This window comes from Schistocerca serialis, chromosome 2 (assembly GCF_023864345.2).
Source record: "Schistocerca serialis cubense isolate TAMUIC-IGC-003099 chromosome 2, iqSchSeri2.2, whole genome shotgun sequence".
In the NCBI taxonomy this organism is placed as follows: domain Eukaryota; kingdom Metazoa; phylum Arthropoda; class Insecta; order Orthoptera; family Acrididae; genus Schistocerca; species Schistocerca serialis.
Window position 1 is genome coordinate 698,130,019 of NC_064639.1, and position 27,871 is coordinate 698,157,889.

At 43.1% G+C, this 27,871-nt stretch overlaps 1 protein-coding gene and 1 non-coding gene across 2 annotated transcripts in view; one reads left to right on the top strand and one right to left on the bottom strand.

Annotated features, from left to right (window-relative positions):
* LOC126457844 (allatostatin-A receptor-like) overlaps positions 1-27,871 on the bottom strand; it is a 1,203,850-nt gene that overhangs the window by 1,163,767 nt on the left and 12,212 nt on the right. The window lies entirely within an intron of this gene.
* On the top strand, positions 20,716-20,790 carry Trnas-cga (transfer RNA serine (anticodon CGA)). The gene has a single exon. It is a non-coding gene; the product is annotated as a tRNA-Ser (tRNA).

Sequence of the window (27,871 nt, forward strand, 5' to 3'; positions counted from 1 at the left end):
TAATCTTATAATGCAAGGCTGACGAGAAGATACTCTCCCCTACTGATCATTCGTCCGCAGTTTGAACTTCACAGTTAGATGATATTTTGATATTTTATCTGAAACTAAAATTGCCGTGTTATTTATAATATGTCTTTCTTCGGCATGTAATCTGGATATTGAGATACTAAAATGGCAACTGAATTCCAACTTCCTTTTCCTGATTCGGAAGTGACAAACGTAGAAAGCAGAATACAAGGTGTTTGGGAATTAGACTTACAAACTTCTAAGACGTGTAGAGGAGAGTAAGTACATAATATTTAGAAGAGGAACCAATGTCCGGAAATGATAGATAGATTTGCAAGAGGGTAGACATTGTGCGGGGTACTCACGTCGGATCGGCTGACGTCATTTCACCTCTGTTCTCCTCTCTGACCTGGTTAGAGCCTCATTCACATGTCTGTAAGTGTTAGGGCAAGATGTTTTGAGTACAGGTTTGCAGAACACACCGACATCATCCATATGTACGGCGAAGCTCACTGTAATGGAAAAGCTGCTCGTCGCCTTTATCAAGATCGTTTTGCAATATTTCTCACTCCATTGCTTACCCTTTTCGCCACAATCAACGACTACACGAGTCATTCCCCTTGCAATGTATGCTGCTCCCATCACCGTCTGGTATGTTGCGGATGACCAATAACTATATCCAAACCATCTCCGATATTCAACGCCGCCTCTAACAAGGACAAGCACACGATTGAGACTCGAACCAGGCGAGGGAGGTTGGACAGACGTCAAATGACATCAGTCAATCCGACGTGAGCACTGCCCATCGTGACTGCCCTCTTGCAAACCTACCTACCAAACAAGTTTTCAAAAGGCTGTAGCACAGAAACCGTACATACCCGGATATGTAAGAAAGAAAGGAAGATTGCGTTTAACGTCCCGTCAACGCGGAGGTCACTAGAGACGGAGCACAAGCTTGGATTGTAACAAGGATGCCGAAGGAAATCGGTCATTCACTTTGAAAGCAACCATCCCAGCAACTGCCTTCAACGATTTCGGGAAATCACGGAAAACGTAACTCTACCAGCATCGAAGCGGGTTTCGACTGTTGTCCTCGACAATGCAACTCCACCCGAATGCGGGTTCATATTCGAAATATTATGTACTCACTCCCCTCTACAAGTCGTAGAAGTTTGTAACGAGAATTTCCGAAGACCCTATATTTTTCACAATAGCAATTAGTCATTGCCTCACTTTTATACTATTAAGAATCTAAAAGAACTTTCGCTGGGTACAAAATTATCGGAACCACCTTCTCAGATAAACTTCGATTACATAAATCAGAATCTGATGAAAAAAATACCGCTCAACTATTGTTAAGGCGCAGCTATTACGAGAAGAAGGATAATTTTTCTCATAAAAGAGCATAACATGTGATTGGTGAGACTCTTTAAAATTCGATTAAATTCCTTTATTTCTTAGCAGTTCTTTTCCATACGCATAACTGGAGTCATACACCAGAAAAGCAAAACAGTTGCTACGGATTCTGTCTGAGGAGTTCTACATTCTCACGCTATGAACATTGACATGCGAGATAGCTTGACAATTATGTATCACATCGCCATTCTCTATTCCGACAAAGACAAGCATACTGGAATAGGTACCATAAATAAAAGAAAAAAAGAAATTACACAGTTCATGCGATTTTTTCTTGATGAGAAACGTACGTTTTGTCTAGTGAATGGCTGTATATCAGCAGATGTGGATTCGAATTTGAGGACGGGAGTACGACAGTAGTTCACTAAGTGTTTGAAAGCCAGAAAAATAAATAAAAGAAACAATAGAAAACCTGATGTGACTGTTTCACAGAGATAATTAATACTTCCGTTAGCAAAATACACAGTATACGCAGTCCTTTGTGTGAATCGAGCAATATGGACGGGAAATACAGTGACATTGAATCACAATGTCCTCAAAGTAAATCTTTTTTACTGAATGGGAAAAATCCATGTGCCTACTGTGGACGCAGGAAAGCGCTTTTATCTCCGTTACACAAAAAAAGTAACAAAGGCCGTGACACGTATTGAATTCAAAATTTTAATTCTCCGAAGTTACACATGCGAAAGCTATTCCTGTATGACCGCAAAGCAAGTCTTTACTGTTCTCAAGTCTTTTAAGGGATTGTAATAATTATTAAAATAAATTTCTATATAACTGTACAGCTAACTAGTGGACTTGACAGGTTTTTCAGGCTACAGCACAAATCGGCTCTCTGCTACACTTATTTCAATCAAACTTGCGGGGCGTAATCACAGGACATGGCTACCGTTTTTATAACCAAATACGTATCAGCAAGGTGGAAACACAGGCAGAATCAACTGAAACCATTACATTTTGGATAACTATTTGCAGCATCATAAAGAAAGGCGCCTCAAGGGCACGCTATTTGACAGTTATCTTCTACAAATATCTCGGTACACCACAATTAAGCGTATTCTAGTAATGTAGCAGTACAAATTCTAAAATCTAAATATTTTTAGAAACGACTTATGAAATAAGTATTCGCTTTGGATCTCAATTAATAATGTATTAATTACGATCCAAGACCTTTGTACATAGAAGTTATTTGCTTATATGATACGAAAGTTGAGTCAGTTAGCACTATTTCGCAGGGGAGGCTAGCCGTCAGCGGGAAGTTCAAACACGCACATCGCAGGCAACACAGTGGAAATTGGCTCCTATACATGAGATTATCTGACTTTCATGCAGGCTCTCTCATAACTTTTTGGTATGTTAGTGGAATGAGGCTACTGCAGTTGTACCAATAGACACCCTTGTTAGCTATGAGCAACCGTAACTATAGCCTTGGACTTAAAGTGGCCGCTTCCGGGCGGAGAGGCGCGTGGATCCACATTCCGAATCCGTCCGACAGAATGACGACTGACTGGTGTTACGATGTACTTGAATGGGATTTTAGGCGGTTTCCCATATCCAAGTAGATGAATACCAGGATGATACTCATCTACTGCCTCATATAAGCGTCACGCAAACATACTGAAAACATTCTAAGGCTTTCACGTAGAGTTTACTGCAGATGCAGACGATTAGGGTACACGGCTTCCGTGCTCTGGAGGTGGGAGTCAATAGGAGACTTACATATTAGTCACCTTAAACCCACAGTTAGCAGCATCAACTGTAACTACCCAAACACTAAAAAATTCTTTCGTCCATACTTGAACCGTCGCAGTAGGCAATCACAGACTAACAGGTGCCGTACTACCCTCACAGACCCTCACAGACGTTCTATATGATACGATTTCTCATGTGTCCGAAACCTCTACTATATGTTAGAAGTGAATAGTTTACTTGCGCATGTAGGCTGACGTGTGGACAACACTGCAGTCCTGCATTGTGTGGCCCATCGATAGGAGCTAATTTTCTTCGCAGAGGTGTCAGCTGCAAGTTTCTTGATGATCGCCATACAAATACGGAGTAAAATGGTTCTAATTTTGGTTTTTAATAGCACTGTGAAATGGTAATTCCTTGGTTGATCTCTTTGCTAATTTAATATTTGTGGTGAAAGCATTTTTGTTTCGTAACGTCAGTTACAGTAATTTCGTCCTTGTCTATATGAGAATAATAGTAAAAAACTGTGGTGATGACTGGTAAATGGTATGGTTTTGCTTTAATGCCCTGATTCATTGGCTAAAAGTTTATACAAAGATATTCAGTTTTATTAGAGGTTGGCTATGCATTCTCGTCCTTCCGTGGCCGGCCGGAGTGGCCGAGCGGTTCTAGGTGCTTCAGTCTGGTACCGCGCGACCGATACGGTCGCAGGTTCGAATCGTGCCTCGGGAATGGGTGTGTGTGATGTCCTTAGGTTAGTTAGGTTTAAGTAGTTCTAAGTTCTAGGGGACTGATAACCTCAGATGTTAAGTCCTATAGTGCTCAAAGCCATTTGAAACATTCTATAGTTACTAGCCCGCAGTACACGGGCTCAATAAGTGCACTTGCATGTGAGAAAAAGGAAACAGAGCACAATATAGCTGGAGAAGCAACTCGGCCGTGCCCTTTTCAAAGGAACCATCCGGGTATTTGCTTGGAGTGCTGCAGTGAAATCACGGGAAAGTAAATCTGGAAGGCAGGACGGGGATTTAAACCGGCGTCCTCCCCAATAAGAGCTCAGTTCCATAGCGTGCGTGTGATTCATTGAGCTCGCTGACACGAATTTCCCAGGAAAGCGTGACAGGAACTTGCTCTGGAAAATTGTTTACTGAGTTGGTTTCTTTCATCGTGAGGTTATTAGCTGCGACAATATACAGGGTGGACCACTGATCGAGACTGGTCCGAATATCTCACAAAATACGCGTCAAAAACTAAAAAGAACGAAACTTGTCCAGCTTGAAGGGGGAAACCAGATGGCGCTATGGCTGGCCCGCTAGATGGCGCTGCCATAGCTCAAACGGATATCAACTGTAATTTTTTAAATAGGAACTCCCATTCTTTATTACATATTCGTCTATTACGGAAAGAAATATGACTGTTTTAGTTGGACCACTTTTTTCGCATTGTGATAAATGGCACTGTAATAGTCACAAACATATAGCTCACAATTTTAGACGAACAGTTGGTAACAGGTAGGGTTTTTAAATTAAAATACAGAACGTAGGTACGTTTGAAGATTTCATTTCGGTTGTTCTAATGTGATATATGTACTTTTGTGAACTTATCATTTCTGAGAACGCATGCTATTACAGCTTGATTACCTGTAAATACCACATTAATGCAATAAATGTTCAAAATAATGTCCCTCAATCTCAATCCATTTGGAAATTCGTGTAACGACATTCCTCTTAACAGCGAATAGTTTGCCGTCCGTTATGTTCGCACATGCATTGACAGTGCTCTGACGTATGTTGTCAGGCGTCGTCGGTAGATCACGATAGCAAATATCCTTCAACTTTCCCCACAGATAGAAATCCGGGGACGTCAGATCCGGCGAACGTGCGGACATGGTATGGTGCTTCGACGACAAATCCACCTGTCATGAAATATGCTACTGAATACCGCTTCAATCGCAGGCGAGCTATGTGCCGGACATCCATCATGTTGGAAGTATATCACCATTCTGTCATGTAGTGAAACATTTTGTAGTAACACCGGTAGAACATTACGTAGGAAATCAGCATAAATTGCACCATTTAGACTGCCATCGATAAAATGGGGGACAATTATCCTTCTTCCCATAATGCCGCACCATAAATTAACACACCAAGGTCGCCGATGTTCCACTTGTCGCAGCCATCGTGGATTTTCCGTTGCCCATTAGTGCATATTATGCCGGTTTACGTTATCGCTGTTGGTGAATCACGCTTCGTCGCTAAATAGAACGCGTGCAAAAAATCTGTCATCGTCCCGTAATTTCTCTTGTGCCCAGTGGCAGAACTGTACACGACCTTCAAAGTCGTCGCCATGCAATCCCTGGTGCATAGAAATATGGTACGGGTGCAATCGATGTTTATGTAGCATTCTCAGCACTGACGAATTTGAGATTCCCGATTCTCACGCAATTTGTCTGCTACTGATGTGCGGATTAGCCGTGACACCAGATGAAACACCTACCTGGGCATCATCATTTGTTGCAGGTCGTGGTTGACGTTTCACATGTAGCCGAACAATTCCTCTTTCCGTAAACAACGTAAGTATCCGGTGAATGGTCCGGACACTTGGATGATGTCGTCCACGATACCGAGCAGCATACATAGCACACGCCCGTTGGGCATTTTGATCACAATAACCATACATGGACACGATATCGACTTTTCCCGCAATTGGTAAACGATCCATTTTAACACGGATAATGTATCACGAAGCAAATACCAACCGCACTGGCGGAATGTTACGTGATACCATTACGTGATACCACGTACTTATACGTTTGTGACTATTACAGCGCCATCTATCACAAAGCGAAAAAAGTGGTCCGACTAAAACATTCATATTTCTTTAGGTACTACAAGAATATGTAATAAAAATGGGGGTTCCTATTTAGAAAACGAAATTGATATCCATTTGACCTATGGCAGCGTCAGCTAGCGGGCCAACTATTGCGCCATCTAGTTTCCCTCTTCAAGCTAGACAAGTTTAGTTCTTTGTAGTTTTTTCTTATGACGCTTATTTCGTGAGGTATTTGGCCCAGTCACTATCATTGGACCACCCTGTATAGCATATGATTTGTCTACATGTTCTAACACGCCTGATTCTCTAGTGCAACTATCTCACGGTGCGTATTGCGAATCGAATGGTGGAGTGATGCTGTATGCACTGCTATGTGGAACATGGACGCCATGGGAGAGAGACTTTGTCCGCCGATACGTGTCATTGTTCAGTATGTCCTGTAGTTTTCGCACAGTCATCTTTTGCTATCCTGGAGGTACTTATAGTAGCCACATGGCCAAGGCCTGTTGTGGGGATCCAGCGCGCACCGTCTCCTCAAGCTCGGCAGATACACCAAGCAGCGGCTCTGAAACAACGGGCAGGACGCTGGGGCGATAACTGACGTTTTGAGATATTTCCACGGCGCCTGACAGGCCACGTACGTGACCACAGCCACAACATGATCCGCCTGGGCGTGTCTAAGACTAACCGTCGTCCAGGCTGGGATGTAGACACAGCGATCCTACAAGAGAAACTTCCCATCGCACTCCGTTCACATTTAGTGGTAAGATGGCCCAATGGATGGCTCGCCAATATCTGGACACAGATCAAGAATGGAAACAGGAAGAAGATGTACTGAGCTGTGAAAAAAGAAGCAAAATATAAATATAAAGGTCCACGCTCAAGATGTGCACACCAAGTCCATTGTCAGAATCATCGTATCGAGCTTTTCTGGTCATGGTGTTGGACTGCAAAACGGAAAACCCGTGTTCAAATTTCCCTAGTGACACAATTTTTTTCAGAAAATTATGAACTTTCCGTCCTGTCATTGCCGGCCGCGGTGGCCAAGCGGTTAAAGGCGCTATAGTCTGGAACCGCGCGACCGCTACGATCGCATGTTCGAATCCTGCCTCGGGCATGGATGTGTGTGTTGTCCATAGGTTAGTTAGGTTTAAGTAGTTCTAAGTTCTAGGGGGCTGATGACCTCAGAAGTTAAGTCCGATAGTGCTCAGAGCCATTTCATCCTGTCATTGACGTGTCTGTTCACCTTCTCCAGTCTTGGCAATTGTTGTAATGTACATTGGTTACAAAATATGAGTCATGTGGTAAGAATATATTGCCGTTGCAAGTTAATGTGATGAATAGTGAGATCAGGCGAGATGCCGCATAGATATCTCACACAAATGAAAACAATAAATGATTGCATGTGAACTACGATACAAGAAAGCAATTCAAAATCAAAACTTGCAAAACGGAACGCAGGAGTCATAACGTGTGGTACTTGTGTACAACAAACAGGAAGTACGTACGCTTGTAGTTCCCTTCCTCCATCCTTACACCTCGCTGTTGCAATCGTACGTTACTCCACGACACAGACAAAGATCTGAATACAGCGAACAGACACGTCAACGACCGAACGGAGAGTTCATAATATTGCGCCTAAAAAAAAAAAAAAAAAAAGAAAAAATACACAGCGGTGCTTTGGATATGGACCTCTGGCTTCGGAGTCCAACGCCGTGACCTTGTAACCACGAGGCCGTAACTATTTTGATTCCACCGATGTTGCACATCTTGAGCATGTATCGTTCACTGTTTTCTTCTTTTTTCACAGTTTTGATGGTTGACTTGTGTTCAGGTTTTGAGGGTTATCCACTGGACCATTTATCACTAAATCTGAGGGTGGTGCGACGGGGAGTTCCCCTCGTTAGAATCGACTGGGCCATGTCGGTAGCTAAAGAGTGACATACAGCAGCAGCATCTGACACAGCAGTGCGGAAGTACACCGACTGTGCAAGGCCTTGGGACCACTGTTGTAGAACTCCCGCCGCCTTGTTCAGACCGCTTCCCGTCTCCCGAGGTCGATGAGATAGACAGGTCGTGGTGCGTATGTCACAACAGGTGACACAGCACGTCTGACGAGTGCCAGCAGCCGCCTCTGTCGGGGAACGAGTAACTATTTCACGACAACTTAGTAATTCTGTACCGTGTGTTTAAATGCATGCAACCTCTCCACACTACACGAAAAACTTGCGAATTTTCTTGCGTACTTCTTTAATCACACATTAATTTCCCGTGGCCCAGCAGGGAGACGAGTGTTTGAGAAGTGTGGCGTAGAAGCCGACTACTGTGAGGACACAAGTTCATTGGGAGGTCCCGTATTTCTCGAGTCGGGCCGCGACGCGGGACGAGAGCGCGCTCCTATAACTGCTGCAGTTTATTGGAGTCATAAAGAGATTACAAGCGCGCCATCTGCCTTACAGCAGTCATATACACCTCCGTGTACAGCCCTTGCCAGCCGTCGAACCCACAACGCCCATGTTGGAACCCATCGTTGTCAAAACCACTAGAAGAGCCACTGTTCCACCCCTCCGTAGCGAACACTGCACGGCCTGTCCCGCTACATTTTGGTGCACATCTTGGAACGTACATGCGATTGTCTATCTTGCTGCAGCGGCACAAAATGAACAATCCAGTGTATAACTGATTTTAAATTTCGAAAGTATGCGCGGCTTAGTCATTGTCACCATGTGCTTCGATACAAAAACGTTGGATTTTAATAACACACACATCAAAAACGTTTTGCATCACGTCGGTTCAGACAGTTTTGGAAGCTGTACAAAAAATTTGAATAGAAATCAACATAAACATCATATTCGCCCCTTTTATTTCTCATGGAAACGAAACATTGCATGTTGTACCACCATATAACCAGACCTTCAGAGGTGGTGGTCCAGACTGCTGTATACATCGGTGCCTCTAATATCCAGCAGAACATCCTCTTGCCTTGATGCATGCCTGTATTCGTCGTTGCATACTATCCACAGGTTCATCAAGGCGCTGTTGATCCAGATTGTCCCACTCCTCAACGGCGGTTCGGCGTATATTCCTCAGAGTGGTTGGAGGGTCACGTCGATAAACAGCCCTTTTCAATCTATCCCAGGCACTTTCAACAGGATTAACGTCTGGAGAACTTGCTCGCCACTCTAGTCGAGCGATGTCGTTATCCTGAAGGAAGTCATTCATAAAATGTGCACGATGGGGACAAGAACTGTCGTCCATGAACACGAATGCCTCACCAACATGCTACCAGTATGGTTGCACTATCAGTCGGAGGATGGCATTCACGTATCGTATAGTCGTTACAACGCCTTCCATGGCCACTAGTGGCGCAGGTCAGCCCAAAACAGCAGCGAACCTCCACCTTGCTGCACTAGCTCGACAGTGTGTCTAAAGCGTTCAGCCTGACCGTGTTGCTCCAGACACGCATCCGACGATCGTCTGGTTGAAGGCGTATGTGATACTCATCGGTGAAGAGAACGTAATGCCAATCCCGAGCGGACCATTCAGCATGTTGTAGGGCCCCTCTGTACCGCGCTGCATGGTGTCGTGGTTGCAAAGCTGGACCTCGCCATGTACGTCGGGAGTGAAGTTGCGCATCATGCAGCCCATTGCGCACAGTAAAAGTCGTAACACGACGTCCTGTGGCTGCACGAAAAGCATTATTGAACATGGTGTCGTTGCTGTCAGGGTTCCTCCGAGCCATAATCCGAAGCTAGCTGTCATCCACTGTCCTTGGGCGGTCTGAGCGAGGCATGTCATCAACAGTTCCTGCCTCTGTGTATCTCCTCTACGTCCGAACAAAATCGCTTTGGTTAACTCCGAGATGCCTGGACACTTCTCCTGTAGAGAGCCCTTCCTGGCACAAAGCGACAATGCGGACGCGATCGAAACGCGATGTTGACTGTCTAGGCATGGTTGAAGTAGAGACAACAGGGGCCGTGTACCTCCGTCCTGGTGAAATGGCTGGAACGGATTTGTTGTCGGACCCCCTCCGTCTAATAGGCGCTGCTCATGCGTGCTTGTTTACATCTTTAGTCGGGTTTAGTGACGTCTCGGAACAGTCAAAGGGACTATGTCTCTTATACAATATCCACAGTCAACGTCTATCTTCAGCAGTTCTGGGAAACTGGGTGATGCAAAACATTTTTTGATGTGTGTACAAACGAGGAACGTACCCACAAAATTAGGGACACTATCGGGCAGTTATAATTAAAGTGCAGATACTCACGAAGGTCCAGTGTGCGCTGTAATTACCAAACGCCAGCGAAACGCGATGGATATGGTAATGCGTTAATGCGTAACCGATGTATAGTGGAAAAAATTAGTTCCAGTTGTAGCCACCAGGTGCAAATCTGTCGCTGTAAACTGTTTGTATGACGGTATGACATCCACACTGTCATTTAACAAGGGATTACGTGAGTGAACAGTATCGTTATGGAGAAGAGAGACAGTGCGCTATTAGGGAAACTGTTTTATGTAAACGGCAGCAATTGCAGTGATGCACTGGAAGCGTATAGCCGACTGAAATGTCTGAGGACATGTCAGATGTCATTAAATGGTTTAAAGCAGGTGGCAAGGAAATTCGAAAACACAGGTGGGCTTGGTGTGACACCAGAAAGAGGAGGACGTCCTATCTCGGCGGAAGTTAACTGACGAGGTTCCTTTTGTTGTAGCTGACCACGCAGCACGTGCCCCAGGTAGTGCTAGCTGTCGTGCAGAGCCACGAGAATTGTCCATCGCATGGTCGATAGCAGTGAAATTTTTGTGATCTGCTTTATGCTGGTGCCCGTGCAAGATTCAGACGACGCAGAAACTGAAACCTCATGATCCACAACAACGTTCCGAATTTGCTGTTTGGTTTCTGACAATGATCACAGTGGATAACATGACACCGGGCAAAATCCTGAGGAATGACGGGGCACATATTACATAACAAGGTGCAGTGGATACACAGGACTGCCGAACTTGTAGTACTGTTAAACTGCTTGTTGTGCACGAAGAGATATTGGACTCTTCCTGTATAACCGTGTGGTGTGGATTAACAAGAGCCTTTAGACTCGGTCCTTTCTTATTTGAAGAGAATACAAGCAGAGTGCGCGTCAGGTGCATCGTGACTTCTGCACGTTATATAAACCTCCTGGTACAGCATGTTATTCCTGCTTCGGAAGAGCGCACCTGTGTGCAGTGAAAGATCTGCTTAATGCAACCTTCGACAAACGTGTTATCTCCAGAGGTTTTCCAGATGCATAGCCTGCAAGATCACCTGATCTCAATCTATGTGACTTTTGGCTCTGGGGGATACCTAGTGGAGAGTGCGTTTGCCACGTTCGGCTTCTACCTGTTCTGAAGGCCGGTACACAGGAAATGATGCGAGCAATTGTTGATCACGTCGTTTTATGGAGGCAACACCTCATCGATGTATCCGGTGCTCATCCTGAACAAATTGTGTAAGCATCGTTTTTAATAAAATCACCATTATGCCTTTCACACTTTTTTATTTTTTCTGCCGACGTCCCGTTCCTAGTCCATTACATATGGAAACATTTCTATACATCTTTCTTACATTCACAGTGCCAGATTTGTTCCTACTGGCCTTGGAACTAATTTTTTCCCACGTTTCGCAATAACGCATTAAAATATCCTCCAAGTTTCGCTGCCATACGATAATTACAGCCCGCAGTGGACTCCGTAAGAAGCTCCACTTTAATTATAGCCAACCGGTAGAATGTGTTATTCGCAGTTACTGAATGAAATATAGAACGAAACAGAGAGTATAAATTAATTAGTTTTTGAGAAAGTTTTCTACCCAGTTACCGCGTAACAGCCTTCGAACAAAGCACAGATTCAATCTTCATTACTTCCCTGTAGTATGTTTTGGTAATGTGATATGACATCAAAACAGAAAAGTATATTAAAGCGTTCGATGCGGCCTAGTTGCAGTGACACGTAACAGTTCCATCTTGAGTGATGGGATTCACGAAGTGAACTCTGCTGCTAAGCGAAAACCGATGGATTGGCAAAAGTCATCGAAGCCCATAAACGCACAAGTCAGAATCGCTATTCCATAAAGAACTGTAATAAGACAGGCTCAGTACAGTGCTAATATTACAGCGTTCGACGATCAGTTCCAAAGGCTATTAGTAGCCGTGGGATTCACAGAACACCGAGAGTACACCTGTTACGTGATCAAAAGTATCCGGACACCTGGCTGAAAATGACTTACAAGTTCGTAGTGCCCTCAATCGGTAATTCTGGAATTTAATACGGTGTTGGCCCGCCCTTAGCTTTGATGACAGCTTCCACTTTCGCAGACATATGTTCAACCAGGTGCTGGGAGGTTTCTCGTGGAATGACACCTTATTCTTCATGGAGTGCTGCACTGAGGCGAGGTGAGGCCTGGCACGATGTTGGCGTTCCAAACATCCCAAAGGTATTCTATAGGATTCAGGTCAGGACTCTGTGCAGGCCAGTCCATTACAGGGATCTTATTGTCGAGTAACCACTCCGCCACAGGCCTTGATATATGAACAGGTGCTTGATCGTGTTGAAAGATGCAGTCACCATCCCCGAATTGCTCTTCAATAGCGGGAAGCAACTAGGTGCTTAAAACAGCAATGTAGGCCTGTGCTGTGATAGTGCCACGCAAAACAACAAGTGGTGCAAGCTCCCTCCATGGAAGTCACGACCACTCCATAACACCACCGCCTCCGAATTTTACTGTTGGCACTACACACGCTGGCAGAAGACGTTCACCGGGCATTCGCGATACCCACACTCTGCCATCGGATTGCCACATTGTGTACCGTGATTCGTCAGTCCACACAACGTTTCTCCACTTGTCCATCATCCAATATTTACGCTCCGTACACCAAGCGATGCGTCGTTAGGCATTTACCGGCGTGATGTGTGGCTTATGAGCATCCGCTCAACCGTGAAGTCCAAATTTTCTTACCTCCCGCCTACCTGTCACAGTACTTGCAGTGGATCCTGATGCAGTTTGGAATTTCTGTGTGATGGTCTGACAATTACACATTACGACCCTCTTCAACTGTCGGCAATCTCTGTCAGTCAACAGACAAGGGCGGCCTGTACGCTTTTGTGCTGTTCGTGTCCCTTCACATTTCCTCTTCACCGTCACATCGGAAACAGTGGTCCTAGGGATGTTTAGGAGTGTGAAAATCTCGCGTAAAGACTTATGACACAAGTCACATCTAATCACCTGACCACGTTCGAAGTACTTAAGTTCCGCGGAGCGTCCTATTCTGCTCTCTCACTATGTCTAATGACTACTGGAGTAGCGGTCAGTAGGCGGCAGCACAATGCACCTAATATGAAAAACTTATGTTTTTGGGGTATCCGAATACTTTTCATAAGTTTCTTTTAATTTACGTCTATGGTCACAAACTGTTTGATAACAGATTACCGGTTTCGGTCTTTAATGACCATCATCAGATCTCTTTCATAAAAACAAAGTCCTAATGTACTGCAGCCATATTGGCGTCGTCAAATGTTAAATGCGGAACCAGCACCAGCACCAGCACCAGCAGGTCTTTAAATCGGGAAACGAAGTAGGTAGAGATTTTTATAGATAATATCTGCATCACTTCGTTTTGAGGACCACATTGTACGGCTGTGCACAGAAATCGTAAGACCCCTTGCCTTTCCATTACGCTGAAACGCCAAGTTTTGCTTAAAATTAAATTTTTGCCAACCTTTAAGTTTAGTACAGTCAGCACTTGAGTTTTGGTTTTCTGAAAGATACTCTAGAGACACATGTGAATAGACGGTATGTTGGTAACATTGTGTCTCCATGTGTGTTAAATTATGTATCAGGCAGTAACTGCAGGTCAAAAGGAGGAGGCCTCAGACACGGCCAGTCGATTCGGTTCACCTTCGGCAAGTCGCTTATGCACAACCTAAAATGAAAGTCTCTAAGACATTTTGGGTCAACCCTCCCTCCCCCCACCACCTCCCCACCACCCGACATATTTTTTAAAAACTACGGCTGAAGTTCATGACGCTCAATCGACTTATCAGAGTGGAGAGGATCGATAGCTAAAACTGTACATTTCTCATCAACATATGTGAAGTCTGCAAACGCATATTTTCCTGCAAATTGAGGGAATAAATCTTTTATACTGTCGCTAATATACCCATCACGAAAACACTGTTCAACGATAATGCCCCTTGTGTAACGACCAAGGCATCTGGCTTGAATGCAGGTAATCTGTGTTCGATTCATAGTTGCATTCTGCAGATTTTTATTTGCATTTCGAAACTGGTAGTGTAGGAGGATTAATACAGATAGCAAATCAACAGAGTATAATAACGTAGAGAAATAAATTTCTTAAGCGACTTGCGTTACTATATCATTAAAGATTTCAAAAATGGTTCAAATGGCTCTGAGCACTATGGGACGAGGCGGGATTCGAACCTGCGACCGTAGCGGTCAAGCGGGTCCAGACTGAAGCGCATAGAACCGCACGGCCACACCGGCCGGCTCATTAAAGATTTAATCATGATCGACTTACAATGTCTTTTCACTCACCATGCCATATGTCCTCAGTTTCCTTCGAGGAACTAGATGGATTGTACTTGCTACGTAAACATGAGAAGTAAATATGCCGGCGGCACCAAAAGCATCCAGCAAATGCAATCTTCCTGCAACTTCATTGTTCCTTCCGAAGTTTCGGAGGAAATCTAGTTTCTATTACATTTAAATATATATATTTTTTTCGGGAGTTAATTTTTATGCAAGCCACGCATAACATAAAATTGCCTGAAAAATCGCTGCTGAAAGTTGATCATGAACTATGCTGTGAATCGCTATTGCATCCGCTCGAGTGTGCAGTTCCCATTGTGTTTCAAGAAGCATGGTCTACCGTAAATTTGAAGCCTCCAAATAATATTTTCGGCTTCCCAATAAAAACAAACATTACATGGCTGGCACACAGGTGTGCTGTCTGGCGGTATTACTTCTACTGCATAAGCCGGTTGGCCCTTATTATCTATAAACATGTTATCACACATGAAGTTTTAGTTTGCCCTTCCCAAGAATCAAACATCATCAACCTAAGGATTCAAAATGTTCTCAAAATGTGTTTTGTAAATTGAATTCTTCTCTTTCCCGGGTTTGGAGCAAGTGAGGTAAAGAAAATAATAAATGATTGACCTTTCTCATACCGTGAAGACCTAATTAATGATTTGTTTCTTATAAGATCGGGAAACCTTTAGGCAGAAATTTTCCAGACCCTGCGATAATGAGCGTCGAATGCTTGTCTTGGCAGCAATCTTCTCGGGACTGTTTCATACAAAGCGGCTTAGAATTTTAATTCTTTACCAATACAAGTCGTTTGCGAAGCTATTTGCATACTTTGTTATTATTCGTTAATGAGTTACTTACCTTATTAACCCTCCAATTGCTACTGGTTTTATGCGGAAAAAAATAAAAATGGAGAAAGCAAAACACGTGCTTTATGTAGCTGGAAATCGAACAACGGTTCCCTGCTTCTCAGCCAGATGTTTTGTTCGCTACGACAGCTGCGCTTTCATAGAAGAGCTTTTACCTTGTGGGTTCATAAGAGACAGTCGGGAAAGCTTTTTCCCTCGGTTTCTAGGAAAATATGTGTTTGCGGGCCGCAATATAATTATGATGAAAAATGCTCAGTTTTCAGTTATCTATCGATACTGTCAATTCAATACAAACCGAAAAAGATATCACAGGTTTATGAATTTCTTACTTAGAGCAGTTGAAATTAATAACATGTTTGACAGGAAAAGAAATAATCATAAGAATAAAAAGACTGACCAGAATTGCTTTTGGTAGACTTTGAAGCTTTTTAAAAATTCAGTCAAAGTGAATGTTAGGAATTGATCAGTTACAATAAAATAGCATATTATTTGAGTTCTGGTTTTGTAATAATGCTCATATGAAATAATAATGCTATGAAGATTGTATTTGTGGGACAACCTCGTTTGACTGAGATTATTTTATAACTATGTATTGCTGATAACATTTAATATTATCATTTGCTGCAGGGTACATCTACGACTTACTAGACATACACAGGGAGCACACAAGAAAATTTCGCCTTCGGCCACAAATTGCAACATTTCATAAAAGAACACAATTTATTTACCCTGGAGATCTGAAATGGCGTTTACGCTCGCTTTAAATTAGCCAGCTGGCTCCTCGTCGAAACATCTCGCGCTCTGTGACTCCGTACGCTCGGACAATCGAGTCACCAGTCTCTGCGGCTGCCCATCTAACTGAAAACTTGTCAGTTTCGTCAGTCGTCGATTACAGGTGGACCACACCAGCGTACAAAGGAGATCGAGTGCCCGAGTTCGCAAGTACAGCCTAGGACTCACGGCACCGGCAGTACACAGGCTACCTTGGACAAGACGTCTGTTATAAGTATACTGACACAATGACTCATCAGGGAGCATTCCATATTCGCATGCCGTGAAACACATTCTCATAGCTCATTAAGTCAGCACCTTAGAGCCCATGTTTACTGGACATATTTTTCTTTTTTTTTTTTTTTTGGTCATACTGCCTCCTCCAAAAATACAGAAAACTGAGAGCTTGCATTAGGAAAGGTTTGTTTCACAATATAGAAGATGAAGCGCTCATAACGATTAAGGTATGCGTTTTACAGCTCGTGTTCAGCTAGCTTTCTTGTTTCTAGTATCGCGTACTTCCAGCTACGTTCACCGCTACCTGATCAGTCACTGAGTCGTAGAAAGGTTGCAGGAAGGAGAGAAACCTGTATGAGCCTGACGTAAAAGGGCGCCTTTATTTTAAGATATGCAACCCTCAACGTTGCACTCGATCTCGATCCATTTCTCATCTGTATTTTCCACCGTTATTCTTTTATATGCATATGTCACTCCTATTTACAGAAATGTTTTCTGGATCGAATCACAGACCACGACAGGTATAAATCTCAAACCCCCTTAAGATTTGACTGAAAAAAGCAAGCGCCAATAACCAGCATTGCGCATGATATCACTTATTAACTGTAGATCATTTCTGAGCTTGCATTTGGTCTAGCATCGAATATGAAGTTTCTGAAGCAGAACATTTGGGCCATAACATGGTCTATATGTGAACAGTGAGAAACGAATTTAGCAATAAATTGTAAGAATTCTGATTCAGGCGCTACAGAAAGTAGTTAAAAATCAATTATTCGTGTTATATAATGCATACATAGTAGAAAACACTGTTGAGGTAATGGAATTTGTGCATAAGAAGGTACACTGCAATGCAAAGAGTAAATAATTCGAGTTATTGTGGGGCTACACAAACAATGAAATATTCGTTCCGTAATGATGACCCTAATACATGAGGATGCTGGTACATGGCTTCAACAAAATTAAGAACTGTGAATTTCTCACCTATTACTCACACGAGTTACCGAACATAACTATGAAATAAAACTTTATTAGTTTAATGGTGGATGGATAGCATTTTATTACTCTAAATAATATCCTATGCTTTGTTCACAGTTCCTTACAGTTCTTATAGATGTTATGGTATGGAAATATAAATGGATCAATATGCTATAATAGAGGGCACTGAATTTTGTGTAAAACTGGTAATATATCAGTAGGCTACAATACACGGCATAGAAATATGCTAAAATTATTAAGTCTCGAAGTAACTACTTTCTAGTGAACTTTCGTCTACGTGTATGAATAGAAAAAAGAGAAACAGGAAATAATCTTCCTTCATCATTGATATGTGAATTGTAAAGTGGTGTTAACAGTGTGAATAAATTTGCGAATAATGAGTATGCTTCTCCACGGTTATCTCCGACAGAAACTTCTTCTCAGAGTAAACAGAAGGTGGAGTATTACCGCAATTGCTTCGAGTAAGTTTATTTCCTTTCATTTTCCGTTGTTGTTTAGAAGGGAGAGCGAGTCACGGGACAGAAACGATCACATTATTGTGTTTGTGTGTAGTAAATTATTTTTATTCCGGAAGGTTGCTACTATAACCTGTTTTGAATCTAGTTTTCTCCACTGGAGTTGGAAGTGTTTTTAGATTGCGCCACTTGGTACACCGATGATACGGTTAACTCACTGTATTTCTCTAACCGTTTGGCGCGTAGGAGTCATGGTTGACGTTTTAACCCGTGTGACCGATCTGCAAAAGTTTTACAGAATTGATCACGTGCAATGAAACCTATACATTTTTTGTAACTGGAATTATACTTCCTAATTACTAAAATAACAAGTATGATATAATTGGTGTTAACTACTTTCACTTGCAGCAGTGTTGAAATGTTAACATCTAGAAAGCACATTCCAGGGAGCTGGTGCCTGTTGCGTACAAACTGGCTGCTCGACAGTCTTTTTTGTGAGCGGTCGGCCTGAGGCTCGTCTGCGTGTGTGTAGCCACGAAAAACTACCATTCGCAGCACACACTGTTTCCAAGAATGCTAATGCTTTCGCTCGCTCAGTTGAGTACTTTCATTGCGTCATTTCTGCATTTTATAAACATTTTTTTACTGCACTTCGGACACATCTCATTACTTTTGAAGATGAGGAACCTTGGAATTTACTTTATTGTTAAGGCAATCAAAAACTATTGCTGACTTCTTTCGAAAGCGCGACGACGGAAAGGGGTAGCATTTATGATCTTGGCACACATATAAATCACACTTCACTTCACTACCTACTTGAGTTGTACTTCTTACCACTTGGTTTTACCACCATAACACCTACATTTCAAATTATTTTCTGCGAACAAGTGCAGTATCTGACAGTGAAGTCAAAGGCGCCTTCCAACCTCACATTCGCGATAATCTCGCAAACGGCTGCTACCGTATACTTCCTTCTGTGCGAGTTCTTTCAGTTAATCATGAACCTCTTGTATACAAATTTTGCACTTGGTCCCTCTGCGCTCCTCTCCGTTTGACGTCCCAACCTGCAGCACGTGTCGCTTGGGCCTTAAACCGGCCCTAAGTGTAGCACATCTAATCGCAATATCTGTGGTATCGCATGGTCTGTCGACATATCTCAGTAACTATAACTACCGAGCATTGAAATTTCTCATTGCTCACAAAGTCGTTATGCTCAATATTGATTACACATATCTGTGTGTTTATGAGATGTTTGTCGCAAAAGGAACGCTATTTCCAATAGACACTCCAGGGAAACTGCAAAACAGTTACTTTTACCAGAATAAGATTTTCACTCTGCAGCGGAGTGTGCGGTGATATGAAAATTCCTGGCAGATTCAAACTGTGTGCCGAACCGAGACTCGAACTCGGGGCCTTTGCCTTCCGCGGGAAAGGGCTCTACCATCTTTTTTGTTCTGTATTGTTCGTTGACTTTTTCGTGACGGACGTCCGATGACACTCGTTCAGGTTGTTCATTGATACGTTCACTTAGTTTTTTATTACAGAGGGTAGCTAGACTCTCTGACCAAACACGCTGAGCTACCGTGCCGGCTATCCATCTGAGCAACCCAAGCACGACTTACGATCCGCCCTCACAGCTTCAATCGTACCAGTACCTCGTCTACTACCTTCCAAACTTCACAGACGCTCTTCTGCACTTGCCCGCGGAAGGCAAAGGCCCCGAGTTCGAGTCTCGGTCCGGCGCACAGTTTTAATCTGCCAGGAAGTTTCACAGTTACATATATATGTGGTTGAAGACGCGTGGCAGTAACAACAGGGAACCGGACACAAATGCGTCGTCTTTGTAGAAGACGGCGACGAATAGTGTTGGCCTCTACATTTACATGATTACTCAGCAGTTCACAGCTAAGTGCCTGGCGAATGGTTTAACAAACCACCGCCAAACTATTTCTCTATCGTTTAGAACAAAACGTGGTAAAAACAAATACCGAATCTTTCGTTTGAGCTCTGATCAAGTCTGATTCATTATTACAGCGATTTCTCTCTATTTATGTGGGCGCCAACAAATGAGTTTCGAATTGAGAGGAGAAAGTTGGTGATTGAAATTTCATGAGTAGATCCTGCCGAAACGATAAACGCCTTTGCGTCAATGATTGACGTATCAATTCACGTATCATACCTGTGGCACTCTCTACAATTGCGAACTCTAAGTAGTAAGTTGAATTCAGAGCCATTACACTTTCGTGATTTATCATATTATGGAAATTTAGCGGATTCCTTTTTATATTCACGTCGACGACTTCACACTGTTCATCATTCAGAGTCAAATGCCACTTTTCGCACCACACAGATATCTTGTCTAAATCATTTTGACGTTAGCTTCGATCATCTTTGACTTTACAAGACAGTAAATTACAGCATGACTTGCAAACAGTCTAAGGAGACTCCAAAATGAGATTTCCACTCTGCAGCGGAGTGTGCGCGGATATGAAACTTCCTGGCAGATTAAAACTGTTTTCCCGACCGAGACTCGAACTCGGGACCTTTGCCTTTCGCGGGCAAGTGCTCTACCAACTGAGCTACCGAAGCACGACTCACGCCCGGTCCTCACAGCTTTACTTCTGCCAGTATCTCGTCTCCTACCTTCCAAACTTTACAGGAGCTCTTCTGCGAACCTTGCAGAACTAGCACTCCTGAAAGAAAGGATACTGGGAAGACATGGCTTAGCCACAGCCTGGGGGATGTTTCCAGAATGAGATTTTCACTCTGCAGCGGAGTGTGCGCTGAAGAGCTCCTGTAAAGTTTGGAAGGTAGGAGACGAGATACTGGCAGAAGTAAAGCTGTGAGGACAGGGCGTGAGTCGTGCTTCGGTAGCTCAGTTGGTAGAGCACTTGCCCGCGAAAGGCAAAGGTCCCGAGTTCGAGTCTCGGTCGGGCAAGCAGTTTTAATCTGCCAGGAAGTTTCATATCAGCGCACACTCCGCTGCAGAGTGAAAATCTCTTTCTGGAAACATCCCCCAGGCTGTGGCTAAGCCATGTCTCCGCAGTATCCTTTCTTTCAGGAGTGCTAGTTCTGCAAGGTTCGCAGGAGAGCTTCTGTAAAGTTTGGAAGGTAGGAGACGAGGTACTGGCAGAAGTAAAGCTGTGAGGGCCGGGCGTGAGTCGTGCTTCGGTAGCTCAGTTGGTAGAGCACTTGCCCGCGAAAGGCAAAGGTCCCGAGTTCCAGTCTCTGTCGGCCACACAGTTTTAATCTGCCAGGAAGTTTCAGTCTGAGGAGGCTGTCTCCTAATTGTCATATATTGATCAGGAACAACAGAGGGCGTGTAACACCTAGCTGGGAAACGCCAGACATTACTTCTGTTTTCGTCGATGATTTTCCATTAACTACTCGAAACCGTGACATTTCTGACAGGAAATCACGAATCCAGTCGCACAACTGGGACGATACTCCATAAGTACGCAACTGAATTCGAAGCGGCTTGTGAGCAATGGTGTTTAGAGTCTTTTGGAAACCAAATAAATATGGAATCAGTTTCACATGTCCGGCCGAAATCTCTCACTACTTCGTGAGAATAAAGAGCTAAGCGTGTTGCATAAGAAAGGTATTTTCTGAATCGCGTGCTGTCTGTGTGTCATAGATCGGTACCTTCGAGGTAATAAAGTTCGTAGACCGTATATGTTCCTAAATCCTACTGAAAATCTGCGTTAGTGATATGGGTCTGTAATTCAGCAGATTACTCCTACTTCCTTTTTTGAGTGTTGATGTACCCTGTGAACTTTCCAGTCTTTACTTACGGGTCTTTCGACTAGCAGGCATTTGTTATGATTACCAACAAGGGGCTACTGGACCAGCATGCTCTGAGAGGAACCTAACTGGTGTACAATCTGGACCAGAGGCCTTGTGTTCATTATTTACGTTGCTTCACTACACCGAGCGCATATACATCTAAGTTGCTCATGTTGTTCTTGATTCTAATTCCGGAATATTTACTTTGTCATCTTTGGTGAAGGAATTTCGGAAAAACGCGCGTAGTAACTATGCTTTAGTGGCATTGTCATCAGCAACATTTCCATTGGTTTTACACAGTGAAGGTACTGATTGCTTCTCTCCGCTAGTGTACTTTACGTAAGACCAGAATCTCTTTCCGTTTTCTACCAGATTTCGAGACAGAGTTTCGTTAAGGGAATTATTAAAAGAATCTCGCAAATGTCTTACTACATGTAACTGTGAGCTTTAGCTGTGCTTAGACTGCCTATAGTGGTGCTCAACGTTAGACGGCCATGATGTGCTCAGTCAAACACATTCTGTGGGCTGTGGGTTACAAACCACAGAACGTACCGTCGGATCGGTGGCTTGTGTGCCTCAGCGATACACCTAGCCGTACCGTAGGTGCAACCAAAACCAAGTAGTATCTGTTTGCAGGTCAGACAAACGTGTGGCTCCTAAAGAGGGGCAACCGCATTTTCACTAGTTGCAGAGGATAAGTCTGAATGGTTGACTGATCTGGCCTTGTAACATCAACTAAAACAGCCTTGCGGTGCTGGTACAGCAAACGGCTGAAAGCAAGGGGAAACTACAGCCGTAATTTTTCCCGAGGGCACGCAGCTCTACTGTATGGTTAAATGATGATGGCGTCCTCTTGGGTAAAATATTCTGGAGGTAAAACAGTCCCCCATTCGTACCTCCGGGAGCGGACTACTCAGGAGGACGTGGTCATTAGGAGAAACAAATCTGGCATTCTGCGGATCGGAACGTGGAATGTTAGATCCCTTAATCGGGCAAGTAGGTTAAAAAATTTGAAAACGGAAATGGGCAGGTTAAGGCTAGATAAAGAGGGAATTTGTGAAGTTCGATGGCAGGAGGAACAAGACCATGCCGGACGGGGTGGTCGAACGGTTCTAGGCGCTACAGTCTGGAACCGCGCGACCACTACGGTCGCAGGTTCGAATCCTGCATCGGGCATGGATGTGTGTGATGTCCTTAGGTTAGTTAGGTTTAAGTAGTTCTAAGTTATAGGGGACTGATGACCTCAGCAGTTAAGCCCCATAGTGTTCAGAACCACTTGAACCATTTTTTTAACAAGACTTTTGGCCAGGTGAATACTGGGTTATAAATACAAAATCAAATAGGGCTTAACAGGAGTGGTTTTAATAATGAATAAGAAAATAGAAACGCAAATAATCTATTACGAACAGCATAATGAACGTATTATCCTAACCAAGGTAGACATGAAGTCCACGGCTACCATTGTAGTTCCGCAGATGATGAAAAGATTGAAAAATGTATGATAAGACAAAATAATTTATTCGGACAGTTAAAGGAGACGAAAATTTAATTGTTATTTCGGACTGTAATTCGATTGTAGGCAATGAAGAGAAGGAAAAATAGTAGCTGAATGTGAATTGGAGTAAAGAAATGAAAGACGAAGCCGCCTGATAGAGTTTTGCAGCAGAGCTTAATTTAATCGTTAACAGTTTAAGAATCATAAGAGAAGGCTGCATACGCGGAAGAGACGTGGAGACACCGGAAGGTCCCAGATTGATTATATAATGGTTAGACAGAGATTTAGGAACTAGATTTTAAACTATAAGACATTCACAGGAGCAACTGTGGACTCTCACCACAATTTATTGATTATAAACTGTAGATTAAATCTGATGACTTTGCAAAAAGGTAGGAATTTAATGAGATGGGACCTTGATGTCTTAAAAGAACCATAGGTTGTTGAGAGTTTCAGAGGGAGCATTAGGCAAGAGTTAACTACAACATCAGAACGGAATACGGTAGAAGACGAATGGCTAACTTTAAGAGATTCTGAATGTAACTCATAAAAAGAGAAAATGTAAAAATACAGCAGATAAAGAAGGCGAAAGGAAATACAAACGTTTAGAATATGCGGTTAAGAGGAAGTGCAAAATGGCTAAGCAGGAATGGCTAGAGGACAAATGTAAGCATTTAGAAGCATATTTTACTAGGCGAAAGGTAGATACCGTATACAGGAATATTAAGGGGGCCTTTAGGGAAGAGAGAAGCAGCTGTGTAAATATCCAGCTTAGATGGAAAACCAGTCCTAAGCAAAGAATGGAAAGCTGAAATATGGAAAAAGTATATAGAGGGTCTATACAAGGGAGATGAACTAGAAGGCAATATTATATCAGCGGAAGTGGACGTAGATGAAGGTGAGATGGGAGACATGAGCTGCGAGAAGAATTTGACATAACTCTGAAAGATATAAGTCGAAATAAGACACGGGGGAGACGAAATTCCGTCAGAACTACTGATAGCCTTGGGACAGCTAGCCATGACAAAACTCTTCCGTCTGGTGTGCCGGTTGTGTGAGGCAGACGAATAACCCTCAGGCTTCAAGAAGAATGTAGCGATTCCAACTCCAAAGAAAGCAGTTGCTGACAGGTATGAACTTTATTGAACTACCAGTTTAATAAGGCATGGCCGCAAAATACTAACATGAGTTCTTTACAGAACAACGCAAATAATGAAACAAATCGGCCTCGGGGAAGATCAGTCAGGATTCCGGAGAAACGTAGAAACGCGCGAGGCAATACTAACTCAACGTCTTAAAGATAGGCGTAGGAAAGACAAACCTACGTTTACAGCAATTGTAGACTTAGAGAAAGCTTTTGAGAATATTGACCGGAATAATTTCTTTCAAATTTTGAAGGTAGCAGGAGTAAATCACAGGGAGCGAAAGGCTATTTACACTTGGTACAGAATTCAGAAGGCAGTTATATGAATTGAGGGGTATGAAAGGGAGAGCACGTTAAATGTCACCTGACAATGGTAAGACAAGCATTTCTGAAGTAGAGAAATTTGTTAACATCGAATATAGATTTAGGTGTGAGAAAGTCTTCTCCGAAAGTATTTGTGTGGAGTGCAACCACATATGGCCGCGAAACATAGATGATAAACAGTTCAGTCTAAAAGAGAATAGAAGCCTTTGAAATGTGGCGCTACAGAGGAATATTGAAGATTAGATAGGTCTATACGTAAGTAATGAGGAGATATTGAGTAGAATTGGGGAGACAAGAAATTTGTGGCACAACGTGACTAAAAGAAGGAATCGGTTGATACGACACGTTATGCGACATCAAGGGGTCACCAGTTTAGTAGTGGAGGTAAGTGTGTGGGGTAAAAGTCGTAGAGGGAGTCCAAGAGATGAATACACTAATCAGATTCAGAAGGATGCAGAATGCAGTAATTTTTTGGAGATGAAGAGCCGTTCACAGGATAGAATATCATGTAGAGCTGCATAAAAACGGTCTTCGGACTGAAGACCGGAACAACGACAACGTAAACCGCCCGTCCTAAAAATGTGGAGACTGTTTTTAGTTCTCTTTATAAAGTAAGATGGCAGCTTGAACTAACAACTGTAGAAGACAGATGTGCATTCAACTAGTCAGTAGCGAGCGTGCAGTATTATATTTATAGGGGGCGTGCAACCGTAACGTATCAACATTCTTGTGACACTAGCCGCGTGGATCAAGGAACTGAACGTCTCTAAATCAAGTCTTCCGGACATTCTCCAGGAAGTTTTGGATAAGAAACAAGTGTGTGAGAAAGTCCCTCTCGTATACCTTGGTTCACAAACCAAGACATCGGCGCGTGAACGACTTGACTGAAATCAAGAACGCAAACAATTGTTTTTTTGAAAAAGAAAATCATTACGAGCGAGCAGAGTCCGTGGAATCAATACGAACTTACCACAAAACGAGAAACTGCAGAATGAGTCTATGATGGGTCAAAAATTTCGAAAAAGTTGGGAATGTGACGCATGAGTTGGGCAACAAAACATAAAAAAAGGACTTTTCTGGCAGTTTCACATGATTATATGAAAGTTCTGGGCGTTGCTGGGGGGAAGAACGTGTGAAAAACTCTGAGGCATTTAATCTACAATCTTATCTTTCCTCTTCTTTCTGTAAATACATTCTCGAAACTTATTGCAATGACGAGGGTATTCGCGACAAACATTATGATGTGTGTCCGGTTAACAGACACATGCTAGAGATTTAATGATATGCAACTCATCATTTGTCTCTGAGAACGGACTTGTCTCTTGTATGATTCCTTTACCATACTTTTGCACTAAAGTTAAATACACTAGAGACTACTCCGCAGTAATACTTAGTTTGCTTTTTATTAATATTTATATTTACAACATCATTGGTGGATAGCACCAGCAAGCAAATAACATAAAATAATAAAGTTTGTTGTTTTCGGACGCTCAAGTTGGGTATACACTTCTTACACGCGCCTATACCGAAAGACCTCTGCTCGCACACGGCCCTTTAACGCCGTGATAAGCATTCAGACACTCCCCAACAACTATGCCTCATCGGAAGCCGATTCTTTACTTGTTCGTGGTGTTCCAATTGACGTGATGTGTACCTGTAGGATTATTATAAAATCCAGATAGTTTGCGATTGAGAGAAAAACTATACATTACCTCAAACATATTATATACTGCGGAGCTGCTACAGGAAACGAATTGATTATAGAGACAGAAATATTTCGAAACGCATTTCTTGTATATATCAACTCTGCGACATCTACGTTCAAAATCTCACTCTATATATATACAATATTTATAAAGAGCAGCGTATCTTTCTGAAAATTGTAATTCGAGTAGTTAACTGATCATTATTACCACAATAATAAATTTATTACGCAGAATGTTTAATAGCGTCTTCATCAAGAGAAATATAGTGGTGATATCAATTGACTTCCTACACTTAAACGCCAAAATAACTGTTATAGGCATGCGTATTCAAATACAGAGATACGTAAACAGGCAGAATAGGCGTTGTAGTCGACAACGTCTGTATAAAAGAAGTGTCTGACGCAGCTGTTAGATCGGTTACTGCTGTTACAATGGCAGGTTATCAAGAACGTGGTGTTATGGTCGGCGCAAGAGCGATGGGGCATAGTATCTACGAGGTGGCAATGAAGTGGGGATTTTCCCGTACGACCACTTCACGAATGTACGGTGAATATCAGGTATCCGGTAAAACATCAAATCTCCGACATCGCTGCGGCCGGAAAAACGGCACCACCGACGACTTAAGAGAATTGTTCAAACTGATGCAAGTAACACTTCCACAAATTGCTGCAGATTTCAGTGCTGGGCTATCCACAAGTGTCAGCATGCGAACTATTCAACGAAACATCATCGGTATGGATTTTCGGAGGCGAAGGATCCCTCATACACCCTTGACTGCACGACACAAAGCTTTACGCCTCACTTGGGTTCGTCAACAGCGACATTGAACTGTTGATAACTGAAAACATCTTTCCTGGTTGGACGAATCTCGTTTCAAATTGTATCGAGCGGAGGGAGGTGTACAGGTATAGAGACAACTTCATGAATCAGTGGATCCTGCATGTCAGCAGAGACTGTTCGATGATGATGATGATGATGATGTTAGGTTTGTGGGGCGCTCAACTGCGTGGTTATCAGCGCCCGTACAATTATCCAATCTTTGCTCAGTCCAATTTCGCCACTTTCCTGGATGATGATGAAATGATGAGGACAACACAAACACCCAGTCATCTCGAGGCAGGTGAAAATCCCTGACCCCGCCGGGAATCGAACCCGGAGACTGTTCGAGCTGGTAGAGACTCTGTAGTGATGTGGGTCGAATGCAGTTGTGATGATATTGGGCCTCTGATACGTCTAGATACGACTCTAACAGGTGACACGTACGTAAGCATCCTGTCTGACCACCTGCATACATTCATGTCCATTGTGCATTGAGATGGACTTGGGCAATTCCAGCAGGACAATGCGACACCCTACATGTCCAGAATTGCTAAGAATTGCTACATAGTGGCTCCAGGAACAATATTCTGAGTTTAAACACTTCCGCTGGCCAGCAAACTCCCCAGAAATGAACGTTATTGAGTGTATCTGGGATGCCTTGCAATGTGCTGTTCCGAAGAGATCTCCACCCCCTCGTACTCTTACGGATTTATGGAGAGCCCTGTAGGGTTCATGGTGTGAGTTC